Source organism: Odocoileus virginianus, chromosome 1 (genome assembly GCF_023699985.2).
Source record: "Odocoileus virginianus isolate 20LAN1187 ecotype Illinois chromosome 1, Ovbor_1.2, whole genome shotgun sequence".
Lineage (NCBI taxonomy): Eukaryota > Metazoa > Chordata > Mammalia > Artiodactyla > Cervidae > Odocoileus > Odocoileus virginianus.
In genome coordinates, this window is record NC_069674.1 from 88,147,088 (window position 1) to 88,167,387 (window position 20,300).

At 37.8% G+C, this 20,300-nt stretch overlaps 1 long non-coding RNA gene across 1 annotated transcript in view; it reads right to left on the reverse strand.

The window, feature by feature from the left end:
* Positions 1-1,250: 1,250 nt before the first annotated feature.
* Positions 1,251-20,300, reverse strand: part of LOC110137881 (uncharacterized) — a 158,838-nt gene continuing 139,788 nt past the window's right edge. The window contains exons 2-3 of the long non-coding RNA XR_002314061.2: positions 4,899-4,980; positions 1,251-1,333 (exon numbers count right to left, since the gene is read on the reverse strand). This is a non-coding gene — a long non-coding RNA (uncharacterized lncRNA). The remainder of the gene's footprint in view (positions 1,334-4,898; positions 4,981-20,300) is intronic.

Consider the following 20,300-nt stretch of genomic DNA (forward strand, 5'->3'; position numbering starts at 1 on the left):
ATGGAGCCAATCCTCGAAACCCACATTTCAAACAAGTGTATAGTCAGAAATTATTTGAGTAAGTTATCTGATAAAAGTTTACGAAATATAATTGGGTTTATGATGGTGCTTTCACAAAAGAAAAAAGTACTCATATATGGATGAATTTTTACACATTGAAAAACTATGCCCCTTGGAAAATTTTGTGATCGAATTTCTTAGCACTACATTTTGCTGTGGCTCTATACCTAAGGACTCAATGATCTCACCATGAATTACTTGGCGTGTAAGCCAAATTGGTTATCTTATTTATGACAGAATCTCAGCTTATTCTTTGTCTCCAGATACTTTCACACTGTTGTGTGTGTGAGGGATTGGGAGAAGAAAAAAATGCAATTAATTTCAGTCAAACTGATTATTTACAAATCCTTTTTAAAAAAGACACAGCTGGTTGAGTGATTTATTGGCTGACGTAATCTTTGTGCTTATGGAAATATGAATTGATTAATGCTCTCTGTCTAAACTTTGCTTTTGTTTTAATGGACTAGTAATAAATAGGAATTTTGGTCAGTTTGATGTAATCCAAAGTAGAAAACAAAGGACAAGTAATGAGTGGGCCTCCTAATTTATTTTAAGGCACTCCCTGGAGTAGAGGATTTCCTTTCCAGCTATGCATTCTAGATGACTGTATCTGTTAGCACAGTTGTATGTGTGACACCTTGTAATGGCACAGCTAGGTTAAAGTAGAGAAAATACATTCAGACTCTTTCTAGTTTTAGCATTACTGAAAAAGGGAATTTTTCATTAATTATATTTCTTAGTTAACAGAATTATTTTGTACACAACACATTTCAAAGAATTTAGAATTCACTAAAATATACAGTAGTGCTACTGTATAAATTGTATCTTTCTATTATCTTCATATCCACCTTCTGGAATTTAAGTTGATGATAGAGTATATTTTAGTTGGCATTATGGTCTGAATTATATTCCTTTCAAAATTCGTATGTTGGAGCCCTAAGCTCCAATATAACTAAATTTGGAGATGGGGCTTTTAAAGCAGTAATTGGGAATTCCACGGACAGAGGAGCCTGACAGGCTACAGTCCGTGGGGTTGCAGAGAGTCGGACATAACTGAGCAACTAACAGTTTCACTTTACTTTTTCAAGGTTAAATGAGGTCATCTTGGATCAATAGGACTAGTGTCTATGAGAAGAGGAAGAGATTACAGGAATGCACATGAACAGAGGACAGGCCATGTGAGAACATACCAAGAAGGCAGCCATCTGCAAGCCCAGGAGAGAGGCCTCAGAAGACATGAAGCCTGCCAGCACCTGGATCTTGCACGTCCAGCCTGCAGAACAGTGAGAACAAAGTTATGCTACTTAAGACACCTCTGTGAGGTATTAATATTTTGTTATGGCAGCCCTAGCAAAGTAATATAGTTGGAAACTGTTCTGTGTTTTTTAATTTAGTCCTAAAAATTAACTCACATCTATCCATTTTTAGAACTACTAGCACACATGATAATAAATGAGTCTTGAAAAAAATTCAATTTGGATGAAATCAGACACATTTTCATTTCTCTTAGTTTAACATGTTATTTAGAGCAGTAAAGACTTCCACCTTTACAAATCACTGTTTTATCTTATCACCAATATTTGTTGTAAAATATTTAGAAAACATAGGACAAAAGAAAATCACAATGTCTTTTCCTACTAAAATAGTTTGATATCTCAACATAGCCAGTAATAAAAAAAATGGAGGGGTTAACTACAGAAACTAATTTAAACTAGTGATTTTAAATTTAAAATATGAATATCATTGTCATTAAATATACTTCATATGTGCTTACACACACATAACAATTTGAAAACTATCTCATCAAATTCTGTTGAATGAATTTAGCATAATTAATGTAACCAATCAACTGTTGTCGGATAATTAGAATGTCAAATATTTTCAGTAATAAACAGGACAAATATGATAAATTCTCTATGACAGATATTTTCAAAAATTAACTTATACATATTTTCAGCTGTCTGTCTTCTAAAGCCTTCTCTTCTCCCTTCCAAAGAGGAGAAACTTTGTTTTGGCAATTTAAGGCTTGGGGTTTTGGCTGTGCTGATCCAGGAAATGGATGAATTAGAGCACTGTTTAAGTCTAAGAGGCTATATTAATTCACTTGAGGAAGACACATGCAAGACAAGAAAAAAGTTAATCTGAAAAGATGGAGAAAAGAGGTGACAGAGAAGAAATGACCAGTGCTTAATTATATTAAAAGGTTTTGGAGAGTTTTAATAGAGAATCAGAGACAGTGGGAGCAGCTACCCAACTGTAGTGAGGATTTTAGGGAAGATAAATGGAAAAAGAAGATTTTTAGAAGTTCTGTGGGGTATGACTAAAATACCCTTCATAAGTCCTTTTGAGAACTCTTACAATTTTCATTTTTTAAGTATTTTTGAATATCAGATGTTTTCTTTAAAATATAAAAAACACTGATTAAAACCACCACAAATGTTATGTATTCATTTTAATACATAAAAGGGATCTATTTATCTATATATGTGTGTGTGTATACATATATATATGTATACAGTTAATTCTTGAATATACTCAATTTATTAATAACATGCCTCATAAAAAGGGTGTGCAAAATTTAAAGGTTTTAATCTATATTTTTAAACTGCTAAATAAGAAATCTCTTTATATTCACTGACAGTATTTAAAAGCGCTTGTTTTCTTACATTACTTCAGCCTTGCCAACTGATAAACAATGATGTCAAATTATTTTAACTTTCGTTTTTATTAAATGTGTGTAGATATGTTCTCATATTATTTCTCTGTCTCTCTCCCTCTCATATAAATGGCTGGCCTATAAATTTTCTTTGTAATTAAAGGTTGGATAATATCTCATGAAAATTATAGTTTCCAATATTTATAAGATTTTTTTGCACAATATTTTCACTTTTAAGTGAAATGCAAAGCTTATATGTTACTTTTAAAAAATCTAGTTTCAGGTAATGGTGCAGATGTAATGTTTTCTAACTACAGAATTTTGTTGTTTTAGAACTCTTAGAAAATACTTTTCTTAGTTATCATTCTTTCTTAGAATATGGATTATTTCTTCAGTTAAAAGGGTTGACGTTCAGATTCAATTTAACTTTCTTTTGGGTAGATGTCGTCCAACAGACTCCAAAACTCTATTTAACTTCAGAGGAAATTGATGAGTAGACAAACACATTTATATTTTTACTTTTTCTTATTGCCTCAGTAGTTTTAGATATGTTATTCCTTATTACTATTTAAGCCTTAAGCATGCACCTATGCTCTTGATCAGATTCCCTTTTCCCTTTCTTATGTCGAGCAGTAAAATCTATCAACAAACTAATAATTCAAGACAAAACTTGAGAATCACATTTAACACATTTAACCTTTTCCTCTACATTTTCTGTGAAATCCTATCAGTTTTATTCTGTATGTTTCTTTTTCCTGCTCATGGCAAATAGTGCTAAGCACAGGCCCTTATTAGCTCATCATGATCTTTTTCATAAATGTCTTAATGCATCTTCATCATCTAAGGAATTCCAGACTCTCTTAATCTGGTATCTAAAGCCCTCTTGATCAGTTCTAGCTCTCTTGTCCAGTCTCTTCTGTCTCTCCATCTCTTGCATTTTGTTTTGAGTGACTTGTGGTTCCCTAAAATTCAACATGTTTTATGCCTCTGTTCTTTTCATAAACTATTTCCTTGGAAGTAAGAGTCTATGATATGCCTTTTTCTTTGATTTCTTAAATTTAGCTTTTAAGAGTTAGTTTACTTGCCCCTTGAGAGCTTATCTGGTATGGGCCAGGTGCTCATACTTATATATACATGTGTGTGTGTGAGTGAGTGACTCAGTCCTGTCTGACTCTTTGTGACCTCCATGGACTGTAGCCCACCAAGCTCCTCTGTCCATGGGATTCTCCAGGCAAGAGTACTGGAGTGGGTTGCCATGCCCTTCTCCAGTATATATACTTTATGATACTTTTCCTTCTGCTTATGACCTTTCTGTATCATGATTAAGCTCTTGGCTCATTTTCTACTTCTCTTGTGATTAGAAGTAACTTTATGTATAAGAGTATCTCATTTTCCTTTGTGCTTAAAATATTTTATCTAATAGCATATATACATATATGTCTGTATATAGTAATATATGTATATTTGCTATTAGGATATATATATATATACACACATGCATACACAATAAGTAATTTTTGGACTCAACTGAATGTCACATATTCATTTCTCCTCTGTTATGATAAGTATAAGAAATAAGCTACTGTAATTTTCTTAAAAACTTGAAACAAGTTCAGAAAGTGCTTACTATTATACTTTCTTATTTCACTAGAGGAGGGGGAAATCTCTAACCCTTGGCTCCAAGTTTACATATTTAGTGTAAAGAATGTATCTTTTCAGTCTTATTAGTCAGATAGAAGTTCACATTCAAATCCATAAAGTTATTTTTGTTAACTTTATAGAAAACCTCTATTTTATGAACCATCACCTGCCTTCAAATAACAGCATAACATTAACCAACAGAGAAGAGACACAAGAAGAAAGCTGAAATATGGGGAGAAAAATATGGGCCCAAGGAGGAGAATGAGCTTCCTCAGTGGCTCAAGCAGTAAAGAATCTGCCTGTAATGCAGGAGACGTGGGTTTGATCCCTGGGAAGATCCCCTGGAGAAAGGAATGGCAACCCATTCCAGTGTTCTTGCCTGGAGAATTCCATGGACAGAGGAGCTTTGGGGGCTACAGTCCACAGGGTCGCAAAAGTCAGACACGACTGAGTGATAACACCTTCACACTTTCACAAAGGAGAAATGCAGCAACGTAGGCTTGGAGTTCACTGATTTCAGTCCAGTCTTTGGTAAGCTTACCGGCTTCACGCGGCAGAGCTGCACGCACCTCTGGATCCCACACAGCCCTTCCAGTGCCTTATCTTACGGGTGAGGGGAGCCTCTGAAAAACAGCGTGGAATAGAGCAACGTGACATGAGATTATGAGAATCTAAACTAATTATTAAGTTTACTTTGACAATGCTAAAAACCAGGAGCTTTCATATGCATACTTTTTCACATCATACATAGATATAAATTGTAATTCATTCTATTATATTTTTTAATTATTTGTCATAATCTTGCTTGACCTGACTTAAATTCCTTAAAGATAAAATGTATAAATCACACTATATTTTTTAACTCCCTGCACATAAAACATTGGCTGTGCTCCAGGTATCTAACTGATAATTTTTAGTTTTAAGTTTAAAAAAAATCTTTTTTCCCCAATGACCATTACTAAGAAGTCAACAGGCCATCAGTGCATAGGTAATATAACCATGAATTGTCTCCTACCTAACCAAGTTGGGGAAACAGCTAAAAATATTTAATAACTAGTGGTGCTTTTCCCTCTCATTTGTATAATTTATGGCAGCAGAGAACTGGAGGATTCATGTGTGCTGTGCTTGTTTGCTCAGTTGTGTCTGACTCTTTGCAACTCCATGGACTGTAGCCCGCCAGGCTCCTCTGTCCATGGGTGGAAGGGGAATGAAAAGAATCTTCCCTCTCCTACACTTGAGAGATTCTGTGCCTCTGAATCCTAGATTCTTTGCATGCAGGAGCTGTGACTCATTAGTATTTTATCCCCGGTGCCTGGCACATAGTAGGTGCTTACAACATGTCAGAATAAGTTAATAGAGGAGAAAAATCTGTTAAGGAACATCTCAACAATTGAGTGAATGGACAGAATACATGTCATTAAATCAACACATGCAGGTCCAAACTAAATTTTAGATTAGTTAGAACCAGAAACAACTCCTGCTTTGTGAATTTAAATTTAGTTAGACCTAAGGGAATCTCACAGAGAAGGCAATGGCACCCCACTCCAGTACTCTTGCCTGGAAAATCCCATGGATGGAGGAGCCTGGTGGGCTGCAGTCCGTGGGGTTGCTAAAAGTCGGACATGACTGAGCGACTTCACTTTCACGCACTGGAGAAGGAAATGGCAACCCACTCCAGTGTTCTTGCCTGGAGAACCCCAGGGATGGGGGAGCCTGGCAGGCTGCCATCTATGGGGTCGCACAGAGTCGGACATGACTGAAGCGACTTAGCAGCAGCAGCAAGGGAGTCTCAGGTCACATCTGTTACCTGATTTTCACTTGTGACAAAATGACAAAGGAGTGACATTCAGTGATAACAATCGAGAAACTGATTTCATTCTATTTTGGGGGGTAGTTTATTTCCTTGTCTTCTTCCTATTTTTAAACGCTTGCAGGTAGCAATATGAAGCAGGATCAGCACAGTCTCTCAGTGTCACAACTGGAGAATGGGTTGACCATTGTAAAAGCCACCATAATTACCTACAGGCTACTTTCAAGGCCTGCTGTGTGATGGACCGGACCTGGAAGCTCAGCTGTTGCCAGCAGCTGTGGTAGGACCTGCTTGCACATATGCAAGCACTGTGCTAGGCTTCCAGGCTGAAAGAAACTGAAACAAGGGTTTGGTGTTTTGAGTTGAGGCACACTGTGAATAAATACCTAATGCTGATGCTAGTATTAAGCCAAAGTCAGGAATCTGTTTGGATAACTGAACATGACATTCATTCTCTTACTGCTGAGTGAAGGAAGGTGGAAAAGTGCATTTTTTGCTTAACTGGGACTATCACTTTGAAATTTAGCCCCAATCATCTGTTACACTGAGAGGGGAATGCTGGCATTTTACGAAACATATTCCCCCAAAATAAAGGAAATGTAGTTTGTAATGTTCAGAAGCCAGAGAGTTCGACTAGTCCCCTCATTTGTTTTTCAGGTTTTGCTTAAATTGGCTTGCAGATTTATCTGCCATGCATTGCACATGGATATTTTTGTCACCGCATATTTTACAACAGCTGTGATCCTGATGGGGATTCAGTTAACCAAAGGCCCCTCTGCATGCAAGCGGTCACCAGGCATCTAATGGGCTGAGGGCTGAAACGACAATAAAGTGAGCAGAGCCGCGCAGCTGCGGACCAAATGTAGGGTAATAACTAGCAGTTGGCCATTACGGGGTTAACTGCTGGTGTTCTGGTGAGTGTAAAAAAATGTGGAGGTCCTGCTCAGAAACACAGCCAAAATGTGAATAGTTCCATTGGGTCAGAGTTAAAATGCTTCTGCTTCCTTTTCAACTGCTGATTATTTTCAGGATACCAATCTTGTGGGAGTGTCTAACACATATATTATTATAATTGTAATTTTTTTGATAACTATGTCATAGTTTTCCAACATGCTGTTAATCGAAACAAGGGATCATTGCAGAATTATCAGCTTCTTAGTCTCTGGGGTTTCAGCCACTAGTGCCTGTGCCTATATAATTTCCAGACTTGTTACATCTACCCTAGGAAGAATTTTTACCTATATTTGTTGAGTTGAAGAGCCATCCACTCTGTTGTTTTAAACAAATGAAATTGTATCACTGCAATGTCAGTCCAAACATGTGTAATTAACATGGAAAATATGTCTAAGCCATATTGGTCAAGATAGATGACTTCCTTGCATGACTTATAAACAGTTACAGGCAAAAAGCCAGGATGTCAAAACCAAGTTGTATACCGCAAAGTTTTATCTGGGAGGACTTTCAAATTACAAAGGAAACTAAAGACTAAAATTCAGCCTGCCATACTTTCTCAATAAGGAGGGCAGCTTTCTGGTATCTGTATAAAAATAATCCTCTGTCCTTCTCTTCGACATGTTTTTTTACACTGCAAAGGTCAAAACAGACATCTTATTCTTCTGGAAATGTTCATCAAACAGTATAATGGTACATGTCAGAGCTTTCAAATTATTCCGGCTGGAAACAGGTCTCTAATCTCCTTTTAAATTTTATCAGTGACAGCACACAGAATTCTCTTTGGAATTCTTTGGTCAGCAGCCTAGGTTCTGAAAGGCAGAGTTTAGAACTCTGCCCCCTATGTGTTTTTCTGAGTCTGCTGAAAGCCATGAGCTTTGACTTTTTTCCTAGGGTTGTTTTCCTAGGTAGTGATCCAATAATACTATTATTAACAGGTAGCAGAGCCCATGGGAACGTAGACAACTTACCTGCAGGTGCTCTGTTCCTTCGCTGGCAAAAATGAGCTCACTCTGAGAATACCTGAAGAATCTTTTTTGTCCTTAAGTATATAATGCACTTCTGTTTTTATGTCATCGGTGGCATCAATTATAAATTAAATGTGCCAAGAACCTCTGAGGAAAATCCTCCTTGTGATTGACTCACATCCAAGAAGGATTACTTACTAAGGTATAAGTTAACTTAGGAAAAGAAAAATTGCTTGACTATAGCCCTACACAGCAAGACAGCCCTTTCCAGAAGGTATAATGAATTATCGGTGAAGAGGTTTGTAGACTCACTTATATGGGAAATTCTACCTCTGAGAAAGAGCTCTTGGTTCCATTCAGGTGCTATGCCAACAAGGTTCCTGACTACTTGGTTCATGAAAGCTTGCTATTCATGAACTAAACTCATGTTTATTCTAATATTAAAGGCCTTGAGATGTATAATTTATTCTTTAATTATCAAGCAGCTTGAGCTCTGAGTGGTATTTTCATACAGGAAAGAGAGGGACAGTGAAAGCAAAAGAGGGAGAAAGAGAGGGAAAGAGGTCTAGGAATATTTCACTCTAGTGTTCCTAAAGGGAAAATTAATTGTCTAAACTGTACTATCTTGAGGTTACCTGAAGAAGGGTGTTCATAAAATAAGACTGCTTCCTGCTGCAGAGTTGTTTTCTTGTGTATTACATAGATTTTTTTTTTTAATATCCGTCAAGGAGAGGGAAGTTAATGTTCTGCCAGCTATATATACATATACGTACTCATGGGCAGGGAAAGTAAACGTGAAACACACGGGCTCCTGAGAAACTGAACAAAAACGTGGAAGGCCTCACTTGTCCCTGGGAATGTGGTAAAGCCAGGAAAGCAGAACCATCATCACTCCATCTTTCCTGGCTTTAGTCCCATGTAAGCATTCTAGAAAACCGTTCCTACCCTTTCTCCCTTCCACTGGGCACCTCTGATAAGATCTGACAAGACTGGCAGGAGACAGTAAACTGGAACAAGGATGCATTCCTTTCCGTCTTCACCCCACTGGGACCTCAGTATGGAGGATGAGACATCTATGCCAGCCCCGCCCCTTAATCACTGCAGCTTTGCAGCCCTCACTTTTATCTAGATGGACTGAAGACCTAACAGAAGAGTGGGGAAAGTATTAGGCATCACCAGAAAAGAACTTACCAAAAAAGGATGTGGGGTGCTACCTTGTAAGCCAAAACTCAGTTTTATTTTATTTTTTTTTTTAGTACTCAGGCTGATGCCAGTCTGGTTGAGCAATGCCAACAAATCAGTAAGTATAGTCCAAGGGATTTATTCTTTTTTTTAAAGTTGAAGATGTAAGGTAGTAAATTACTTTAAGATATATTCTCAGCCAAAGCTGACCTGGGGATGTGTTATATAAGCATGGTATATACCCATGGGCATATAATCACATAAGTGTGTATCAAGGAATGAATCTGTCATCCTGCCTGTATTCAATCTCTTGTGAAATTCCGGGCGCTGGAAGTTGGTAGCTGCAGCAACCACAGCATATGCTATAAGCATTTCAGCTATTAGTATCTGACACTTGGCAGGTGCATTCAAGAATGACAAGTCTTGGCAAGTTCCATCTTATCCTTGCACACGAATAATAAAGAGAAAGGAATACTTTCAGTCTGGCAGAAATAAGCAACAGGTGCTAAAGGTCTTTGCTGTAGTTTAACAGAAGGGAGTATATTAAACAGTGTGAAATAAGCAAATGTAATTATAACATACTTAAATGAAAATGATGGCTCCTGATTAATTCTTGTCTAGACTTGTTCAAAGACCCTGGGGCCAGCACACCTTAGGGGAAGGATTATACTCTTTAAAAATAACAGAATGCATAAAATATTTAATAGTATACCCTTCATATAGTAAAAGTCCTTCCAGGATTCTAAAATCTAAGGGCTATTTTTTCAGACGTGGAGCTTTAAGGGTTATCCCATATGTTCAGGGCTTGGAGGCTCCAGCATGTCCTTATCTAGAATCTGTTTGTCTATTTTTTAGCTTAAGGAGCTGAATCCAGTATTTTACTCTCTTCTTGCATTCATTCTAGGTCTTGAAAGAGATTATTTATTGCATCAATGCTGCTATTCACCACGCATGTAAGATTGCTAATGTCAAGAGTAACTTATTCCTGTGTCTCTCCTGGTCTAGAAGCTGTCAATGAAGATGGTATATCCCAAAGTTCCTACAGCTTTGTATCCCTACTGTATCTTTTGTCTAGTGCTTTGTTTGCAAAATAACTAAGGATGCAATAGCATAATTTGACAATTGCAGTAAAACTGACTTAGAATATTTAGGCTCTGGAATGAAGATTTGCCAAATTCAGAACTGTTTCTAAATTCTGCATATCTGGTTTTGCCTTAATTAAATTTCCCAAGGCTGTTTCTTTTTCTGTAAAGTGAAAATAATATTGAGTTGGCCAAAAATGTCTTTCAGATTTCTCCATTCAGCTGATAGAAAAACCTGAATGAACTTTTTGGCCAACCCAATAAAAGCATTTAGTTCACAGGCTCTTTTGAGAACTGAGTTAAATAATGCATTTATTTGCCTTAGTAAAAATATCATATTGTGTTTATTTGAATATGTTACTTTTATTTATGTTTTTTAGAGTAGATTTCATTGCAAAGGACTGAGTGGGAATAAGGGTGCTAAGAAAGATCATGTGATATTCAGACTTCTCTAGATGCAATTTCTCTGATAAACTTTCTTCCTGTGTCATGATCTGAGGCTTTGCTAATTAAAGTGTGCTTCATAGACCAGCAGCATTGGCATGGCCTGGGAGCTTATGAGAAAGGCAGAATCTTGAGTCCCATCCCAAGTTGATTCACAGTCTGTATTGTAATGAGATCCCAAGTGATTTGTACACTTTAAAATTTGAAAAGCTCTGGATGAGACAGCTACAGTCCTTAACCTTGCAGACATTCCTCATCTTACGCCTACTTAATCACGTGGATTAATTATGTGCACTCGGTGAACTGGCACAACAGGTGGAAGGGGACACGACAGAGGACACTCACAGGGGAGCCGTCCAGGGGAGGACTGCGCAGTGGCCGTTCTCCCGGTGGGAGCGCCGCGGATCACAGACACAGCGAAGCACCAGACCTGGAGGCCTCTCCTCCAACCCCAGGAAGCAGACCCCACCCCTGACAGGCGCACGGACGCCCGCAGAGCAGAGGGAGGCCCTGCTCTATAGCCAGGCAGGCTCTGGTCACCGCCACACCAATCCGACTCCCTGCTGCTAAGTCGCGTCAATCGTGTCCGACTCTGTGCGACCCCAGAGACGGCCGCCCACCAGGCTCCCTCCTTCCTGGGATTCTCCAGGCAAGAACACTGGAGTGGGTTGCCACTGCCTTCTCCGAATGAGACTCCCCAGCAAGGGGATGATAGCACAAGTCTCTAGACCAACCTCACCCACCGGGGAGCAGACACCAGAAGTAAGAGGAACTACTTTAAAATTTCTGAATTGTCGAAGTCCTTCATAACAAATGACACTTTACTGATACATGTCATTTAAATTTTTCTGGTACACTCAGAACCCAAAAGCTGTAACTGATGCTACCTCTTCTTCCCTCTCTCACCCCTACACTTTCACACTCTCATCGTTTCACTCCTAGATTTTGATTTGCCAGTTTCTAGAGAAACTACTAATATATAGGGCATTTCCTTCTTCTGATTTTGAAATTGACATAATATCTACATGAGGCTTTGTGAGAGAGATGTGAGAAAGGTACAGATCATTGCTTCATTCCATAAATTACTTTTTTTTTGCTATTAAATCGCTGTTAGATTTACTTCTGCCTTGGAGAAAAGTTTAGTTAAAAGACATTTCAAGACAAGTTTTGATTATTCTTAATGAAGACAAATACATTCAAATAAATTGCAATTAGTTAATTCAAATTAATCATTTAAAAATTCAGGTAAAGATTTAAAAAAAAAAAGTTAGTGCAAGTTTCTCCTAAATAAATATATATACACACATATATAATTACATGTGAGATATATAATTATATAAGATATATAATTATATATTTAAAAGAAATATATTTATATCTATTATTTATATATTTTTATATGTGTTTATATATATATTTCTCTTTTGAATAATACTTTAGAGTTACATAAACAGTCCTGTGGTCTCTTTTATGTTTGACACTATTATTATTTCCCATTAATGGGGATATTTTCTATACAGACTTTTTTCACTAAGAAGTTGAGCGCTATCTCATAACAAAGACAGCTTGAGAATGTGTGCTAACAAAGTCAAACACTGGAAATGAATTTCACAGTCCTCCGCACTGCTCATTCTCACCTCATGAATCCACAAGTGTCTATGAATTTGAAGGATTGCTGCTGGTGGATGATCTCACCTTCCACACTTCCACAGTCTCTGGTTACGCTTTTTCTCCTGTAAATGGCTCCCTGTACTTGGGGCTGCAGTGCCAACTTTCTAGACAGGCGTAAATTACTGCCTTGTCTCCCTTCCCCTCTTTCTTCATTTATATTTCATACTGTATGACAAACCTGACGCGGCTGAGTAATGGATGGCGCCAAGGGATGGTGGCTACTTATTGTTTCCTTCGTGCTCTGGGTGTTTTACATGTCTGAAATAACAAACCGTATGATACTAGAGATCGAAGGACTTGAACATTTGTAGGAGGGAAGCTTTGGTTTTATAAAGGCAGCCGCAAATTAGACTAACTGCTAACTGAAAAGAATGCCTGCAATATGTAGTCAGACAAAATAAGAAAAATTTAGAAAGCCAAAGTAGTAAAGTATACACTTCCTTTTACATAGAGCATTGAGTCATTGGCTGAGCTGACATTCCTGCTGTAAACTCACTCATTGTCATAAATTTCTTTTTTTCCATTTTAGGAAGAAGACAGATGCTTATGTCATGCCAGCCCCAGTACCTAACCTACATCCTAATGGGAAGGGCAGTGCGGCAAATACTCTTCTTTCTCTTACTTGGTTCATTTTAAATTTATAGACTTTAAAACTATTTATCAACTAACTTCCTTCCTCCCTTCCTTCCTTCCTCTTTTTTCCCAAATAATCTTAAATTTTCTCCTGAGGGGAATACCAGTTTTCTCCTCACTGTTCATGTAGTACGTGCTCCCTACAAATTCTTTTTCACCATAAACATAGAGGCTGCGGATGCCATTTTTTAAAAATTCAAAACAACTAATAGTGGTAAACTCTGTAATTTCTTTCAAAATATATTCTGCAAAATAAGTGCTTGACATTATATTGGAAATAAAATGCTCAAATTAAGAGAAGGAAGGAAATGAGTATTTATTCGAGGATCTACTATGTGCCAGAAGTTTTCTGTACATGAATTCTTTTAATCCTCATCACAGCACTGGGTGAGAGCTGTTATTCTTTCCAATTTGTGTTTCAGCAACTGAAATTGAGACACTTGGTAGCTCACGCAGCATGCCATAGCTACCAAATCTGTATGACTCCAAAGTCATACAGATTTAGGATGACTTTCCCATTTTCTTATATACCAGTGTCCCCTCCCTTAATTTTGCAAATGAGACCCATGAGGTGCAGAGAGACCAGGGGGCTTAAACTGGTGTCTGGGTTTGAATTGGATAATAGGTCCTCTGACTCAGTTCATCCCACTAAGCCACTGGGAATACAAAGATGAGGGGGGGAAACTCATGAAATTGACCCTAAAATTAAAATTCACATGAAAATGTCTGTAAGAAAATTTACTGTGTTCATTTTTTTGAGGCATGGAATCTGTTAATATATTTCCTGTCTGTTACTGAGAAGAAAATCTCATGTGATTCCTCCTCATGTTTCTTTTCCTTTAGTGCCATGAATGTTATTTTTAAGAAATTTTGGATCTGGATGCTGGCTACACAACTTTCTCATCTCCATGGCACTGGGGCATAGGTCAGATTGTGCTGGGCCAAACTCCAAATATATAGCATGAATTTTCTATTTTACAGCTATTAAGGCAAACTGACCTCAGAAATTTGTGCAACCGTTCAAAGAATGAGCCTTATCTTATTCTTATTTCTCTCTCTACCTTTTTCCTCCAACATCAGAACTGGAACACAGAAGCTACTCCTAGTACAGTGAATATTGTTGCATATGTTGCTCTCTTTTCCTCCTACCAGAGTTTACCTTAGAACAAGAACTCCACAGTTGCTAAACAGATAGAGGTTGTGCATGGCTGTTACTATATTTACAGATGAGAATACAAGATTTGGTAGGTGAGAGGTTGGGAGAAAGGATTGAAAGGTTCAAGGTTAAGATTTCTTATGCCCATTGCTTTGAAGAGTTGCTAAAGAAACAAACACCACATAACAAAATCTGAGCATCTTTCTCAGTCCCTGGAAACCTGCCCCAGAGGTGTGCAGCAAGTGGTCTCCACATTCTCCATACCAGGCCAGCTTGCCTACTCGCTGTTTCTCAAATATACCTCATCCTGTCTCTTCTCTGAGCTTCTTAGTAAAAGGTGCCCTCTGATATAACTGTCTTCTCTTCCTCCACTTCTACCAATCACATTTCTACACATCCCTCAACACTGGGTGTAAATGCTGCCCACTCCATGCAGGCTTCTCATGAACTGAGGGTCAGGAATCCCTTTTGTCTGTGACTGTGGCAGCCGGAATACAGATCTTCTGTAGCACTTACCACTTACTCTACTAAATTTGGAATGCTTTTATGTCATTGTATATTCTTTATAATGTTAACAATTGTTTCTATATATCCAAAAGTATAATCCTCATTCCATTTTTTTGTTTTTTCACTTGACTTCTAGGACCTCATGCTGTCTCAGTTTTCCTCCTCGCTCACTGGCCATTTCTTCTTGGTGTCTCGTTCCCTCCCTCTCTTTGGGTTCTGGCTTATCAGTCTGGACTCTTCACTATTTAGTAAAGCTTCGTTTTGGCACTTGATCAATATCCACTCACTCCCAAGATGATCTTATAGAATTTTACAGCTTTAAACATCATCTCAGTGCTGACGACTCTCAAATACATGTATCCAGCCTGGACCCTGACCTTGGCTCCAGATGGTTCTCCCCACCTGTGTGCTGAGTCATCTTCACTTTGCCCCCTCACTTGGCATCTCCGTGAAATGTGTCCAACACAGAACTCCCAATCCCTGCCCCCACTGCCATCCCTCAAAACTTGCTTTACCTCATACCTTCTCTTCTGTAGTAAATGGCAACTGACATTTCAGAATCACTGATTCATCTCTTTCTCTTAATTTATGCATAGTCTTTCAGCAAATCCTGCAAATCTCAAGTATATATTCAGACTCTACTTCTAGTCATTTCTTGTCTATGACCCTGATCCAAGCCATAATTATCACTCATCTGGGATACTCAGTGCCTTGATGACTGGTTTCTCTCTCTCTACATGCACATCCTACTCTGTGTGTGTGTGTGTATACAACAGGGCAACTATACTGATTTAGGAATAATTAGAAGATATTGCAAAGCAAAAGAAACCATAAACAAGATCAAAAGATAACCCTCAGAATGGGGGAAAATATTTGCTGACAAAGGATTGATCTTCAAAATATACAAATAGCTCATGCAAGTCAATATCAAAAAAACAACTCAATCAAAAAATGGGCAGGAGACATATAGGCATTTCTCCAAAGAAGGCACACAGATGGCCAACAACACATGAAAAGATGCTTAACATCACTATTAGAGAAATACAAATCAAAACTATAATGAGGTATCGCCTCCCAGTGGTCAAAATGGCCATCATCAAAAACATCTACAAACAATAAATGCTGGGAAAGGAAATAAATCCTACAATGTTGACCGGAATGCAAACTGGTATAGCTACTATGAAGAAACAGTATGGAGGGTCCTCAAAAACTAAAAATAGAACTACCACATGACTCCACTATCCCACTACTGGGCATAGACCTGGAGAAAACCATAATTCAAAAAATGCATGCACCCCAATGCTCACTGAAGCACTGTATACAATAGCCAGGACATGGAAGCAACCCAAATGTCCATCAACACAGGAATGGATAAAGAAGATGTATTACATATATAATAGAATATCACTCAGCCGCTTTGTCCCAATAGGAACAAAATTGGGTGGACCTAGAGACATGGATGGACCTACAGAGTGTTATACAGAGTGAAGCAAAGAAGAAGTCAGTCAGAAAGAGAAAAACAAATATGTATATTAATGCATATACATGGAATCTAGAAAAACGGTACAGATGATCTTACTTGCAAAGCAGAAAGAGACGCAGGTGTAGAGAACAAATGTATGGATACCAAAGTGAAGGGGGAGGGTGGGAGGAATTGGGAGATTGGGATTAACATAGGTACAATACTGATACTATGTATAAAACATCACTAATGAGATCCTGCTGTAGAGGCGCTCAGGGAACTCAGTGCTCTGTAGTGACCTAAACGAGAAGGAAATCAAAAAAGGGGATACACGGATAGCTGATTCACTTTGCTGTACAGTAGAAACTAACAACGTTATAAAGCAACTATACTCCAATAAAAATTAATTGAAATAAATAAGTAATTTTTTAAAAACTTAGATAATGTTTTCTCTTATTCAGCCCCTCCAAAGGCTCCCATCTTGCTCACGGTAAAAGCAACGCCTTTTCAGTGGCCTTCAAGACCTACTATAACTTGGCTCCCTGTTACCTCTATGAACTCATCCTACGCTTCGTCCCATTCCAGGTGTTCAGTTACAGCATCGCTGGCCTCTTCTTCAAGTGTTCAGTGTTCCTCCACTTCAGGGCCCTTGTTATTCCCTCTGTTGGGAAGATCTTCCACAACCAACTACATTGTTTGCACCTTCATTTTCTTCCCAATCTTTCTTCACCTTTTCCCATTATAATCTTGTTTCCCCCAATACTAAGTTCCCTGATCATCCTATTTAAAAGTCAGCCCACCCCCCAGCACACTCTCTCCCCCTTCCCTCCCTGCCTGTTACTGGTATTTGTCTCTGTTTTTCTTTGTTTTCATAACCCACCTTTCAGATTGTGCAAGAGGGCCTGGCCCAGAGTGAGTGCTCCATCAACATGTTCAGATTTGTTGAATTAATTCCACAATGCCTTCCACACACACAGTAGGTGCTCACTACTTTTTAATCAACAACATGAACCTCCAAATTATATTTTACACCAGAAAGGGGTACACAGATTTTTTCCATTTCATGAATTTTTCAGTTAGCAAAAATTGAAAGTGGTTGTATATCAGAAACAGGTGTGTTTCATCTGTATATAGTAAAACACTAAGTTTCAAAGAGTGGAAAATTTTGGTCGTTCGTAGCAGAAGGAACTATTGAACCAACAACAGGTTCACTGAGCCAACAGCCATGTTAAAAGAATATAGACAGTGCCATATAACTAGGGAAATGCTCATTCAAATACTTTAAGGGTGCCTTTGATCATGTTTAATTAAAGAAATTTAAAAATGTACTTTTCACTTAAAGTTATCTTGACACAACCACAACTTAGCATTGTTTTTTCAAGCATAAAAGCCAGAAAAAGATAAAACATGGTGGCCTTCTACTCTAAACCCTATAAATAATTTATACCCCACCCAAATGAAAGAGTTACCAATAAGACGTTTCTGAGTGAAAGGAAGAGAATCTGTAAGAGCCATTCACACCGTAACAGACGTGCCGTCTTGCTTCAGCCTTATTTTATATTTTTCCTTTACCCTTTCCTCTCACTGACGACCCTGTGGCATAAAGTTTCATTTCAAAGATTTAAAATAGGACATGGAATCCTTAAAAGCAATTGCACAGAGCAATCTATCATGAATTTTGTGACTCTGATACAACATGCATAGTTTCCCTGGGACCAAGATAGTTTTGCCCTCAAATTGGCCCAAACCCCCTGTACAACGTCATCCTCCTTGCCCAGAAATACTGATAGAATGGAAATAGCTACCACCCAAATTTAAAGAGTTACTCAATTCCAATCCAAAAAAAAAAAAAAAAAAAATACCCTACTGCCAATCCTCAGGGGTCACTGAGTTTAGGATCTAGAGATGGATATTCTCATCTTCACTTGTCAGAACACTGATCTGCAAAAAGCTCTAGATACGATTTTGAACTGCCTAAGCAATTTTCACCACCTTCACTGTAAGCATCTAGAGGATTTACTGACAAAAGTATACTGTGCATGTATTTTTAAAAGCATTAGATTGGCAAAAATACCCTGGATATTTGAGCATCGGCTCCTTTGTCTCTTTCCCTTAACCCTGCCAGACCTCCCTAAGATATATGCCAAAGAGAAGCCCCCATCCTCCTGTATCCATGATGAATGATTTGGGAACAGTCCAAACAGTAAGGGAGGGATTTAACATAGTTTTCTTGACTCTAGCCCCATTTATTTATGAGAAGGTTGTGAGGAGATTTGCAGGGAAAGTAAAATATTCCATAGTATGGCTTTTTATTCAGACCTGTGCTTAGGAATAATCATTGCTGTCACCGCTTCAATGTTCAAGAGGGAAAAAATACTTCTGTAACCCACATAGTACAAAAAATAAAAATAAAAAAGCAGTCACGGGAAAACCAGGAATTGTGCAGACTGATAGTTTGATTCTTTCTAGCTTATTTTATCATTATCCTCTGCTCTAAAACTTTACTTTTCTTTAAATTCCATCACACTTAATCTTTCTATTTCTGTTCTCTCTTCTCCAGTTGTGTGTGTGTCTGTGTGTGATAATAATATCCACAGTACTTCATTATTCCTTAGAATACCTTCAAGAGTAAATGCCAAATAATCTGTCCATTTGGTAAATGATGAAACCAAAACACAGAAAAATGTTCAATAACATTGATAGGGAAAGAAACCTAATGGCAGGGAGAGCCCAAATGCAAACTTAGATGCACGCCCATGACTTCAAAACCTTGTAATCACCATATCTACTTGTCCCTTTTTGTAAAGGAAGAACCTGTACTGTTTGCTCACTGCCATGGGGAAGGTCTGTGAGCAGGGCTCTCACATGCAGGCTCATCGTGTATCCCTGGCCAGTGCCCTGCCATCACTGCTGTGCATGCTTGTTCTTTATTGTGAGAATACAGTCCTGGGTGAGGAAGTCCTTCACTTCCATGTTAAATTATCACAGAGTGCTGGCTTAAACAGAATAGCAAGCAGAACATCAGAGCCTTGTTAAATTAGAGAGCTGTAGTCAATATTTGTGTTGCTTTTTTTCATTTCAATTTTAAGTTTTCAGGAGCAACACAAAGGAAGAAGGAAAATGCAGAGATGCCTAATTTTTTTTCTTAATATTTTAATTATGGCAATTTCCAAACAGAGCTTGAAAGCAGTGTGCAGTGAATACCCATATATTCAGCATCTAGTTTCTATAATTCTGCTTTCTTTACTTTTCACCTCTCTACCTACTAATCTATATTATTTCTCTGATACATTTTAAAGTTAACTGCAGTCTCAGTGCTGTTCAGTTCAAAACAGTATGAATATTATCAACCAGGTTTCAATATTTAATGACATTTTTATTCAATTTTATGTAAGGCAAAATACACATATATTGTGTACCATTTGATGATTTTTGATGTGTTTCTACACCCATGTAACTAAAACCTCTTTCAAAGTATAGAATATTACTATGCCAAATCCAACATAACCCTCACCTCCTAGCCCTCTGCCCAGAGAGACAATTACTCTTCCAGTCTTTATATCATAGATTAATTTCAGGCATTTTAGTCTTCATGGTCATTCAAACAAATCACATGGTAATTACTCATGGTAACTACTCATCTTTTACTTAGCATTGCTTTTGAGATTTATCAATGGGGTTGTAGTGGTTTGTTTCTCAATTTCTGAATAATATCCCAGTGTATGGACATACCACAATTTGTTTATCCAGCCTTCTGTTCAGTATTTTTGTACTTTAAAAAAAAAATTTGACTGTTTTCTTTGCATGGTTTTGAAAACTGAGCAATACTGAATACAAGTAAAATCACTGTGTCATGTAAGAAGTTGTCTGAAAACTCAGTCTTAAAAACCATCCAAATGGTATGGAGCATTCATAGATAAACCAGGTAAAGGACCATTAGGTGTAGCCTACAATTATAAAGAAGAAAATAAGATTTTTATTGCAGTTACTCCATGCTGATGTGGGTCTATCCTATTAGCCACAGCACACGACAGAATAAACTAGCCTGAGACTTGTCAGGCTACCTTTAGTTTTCTA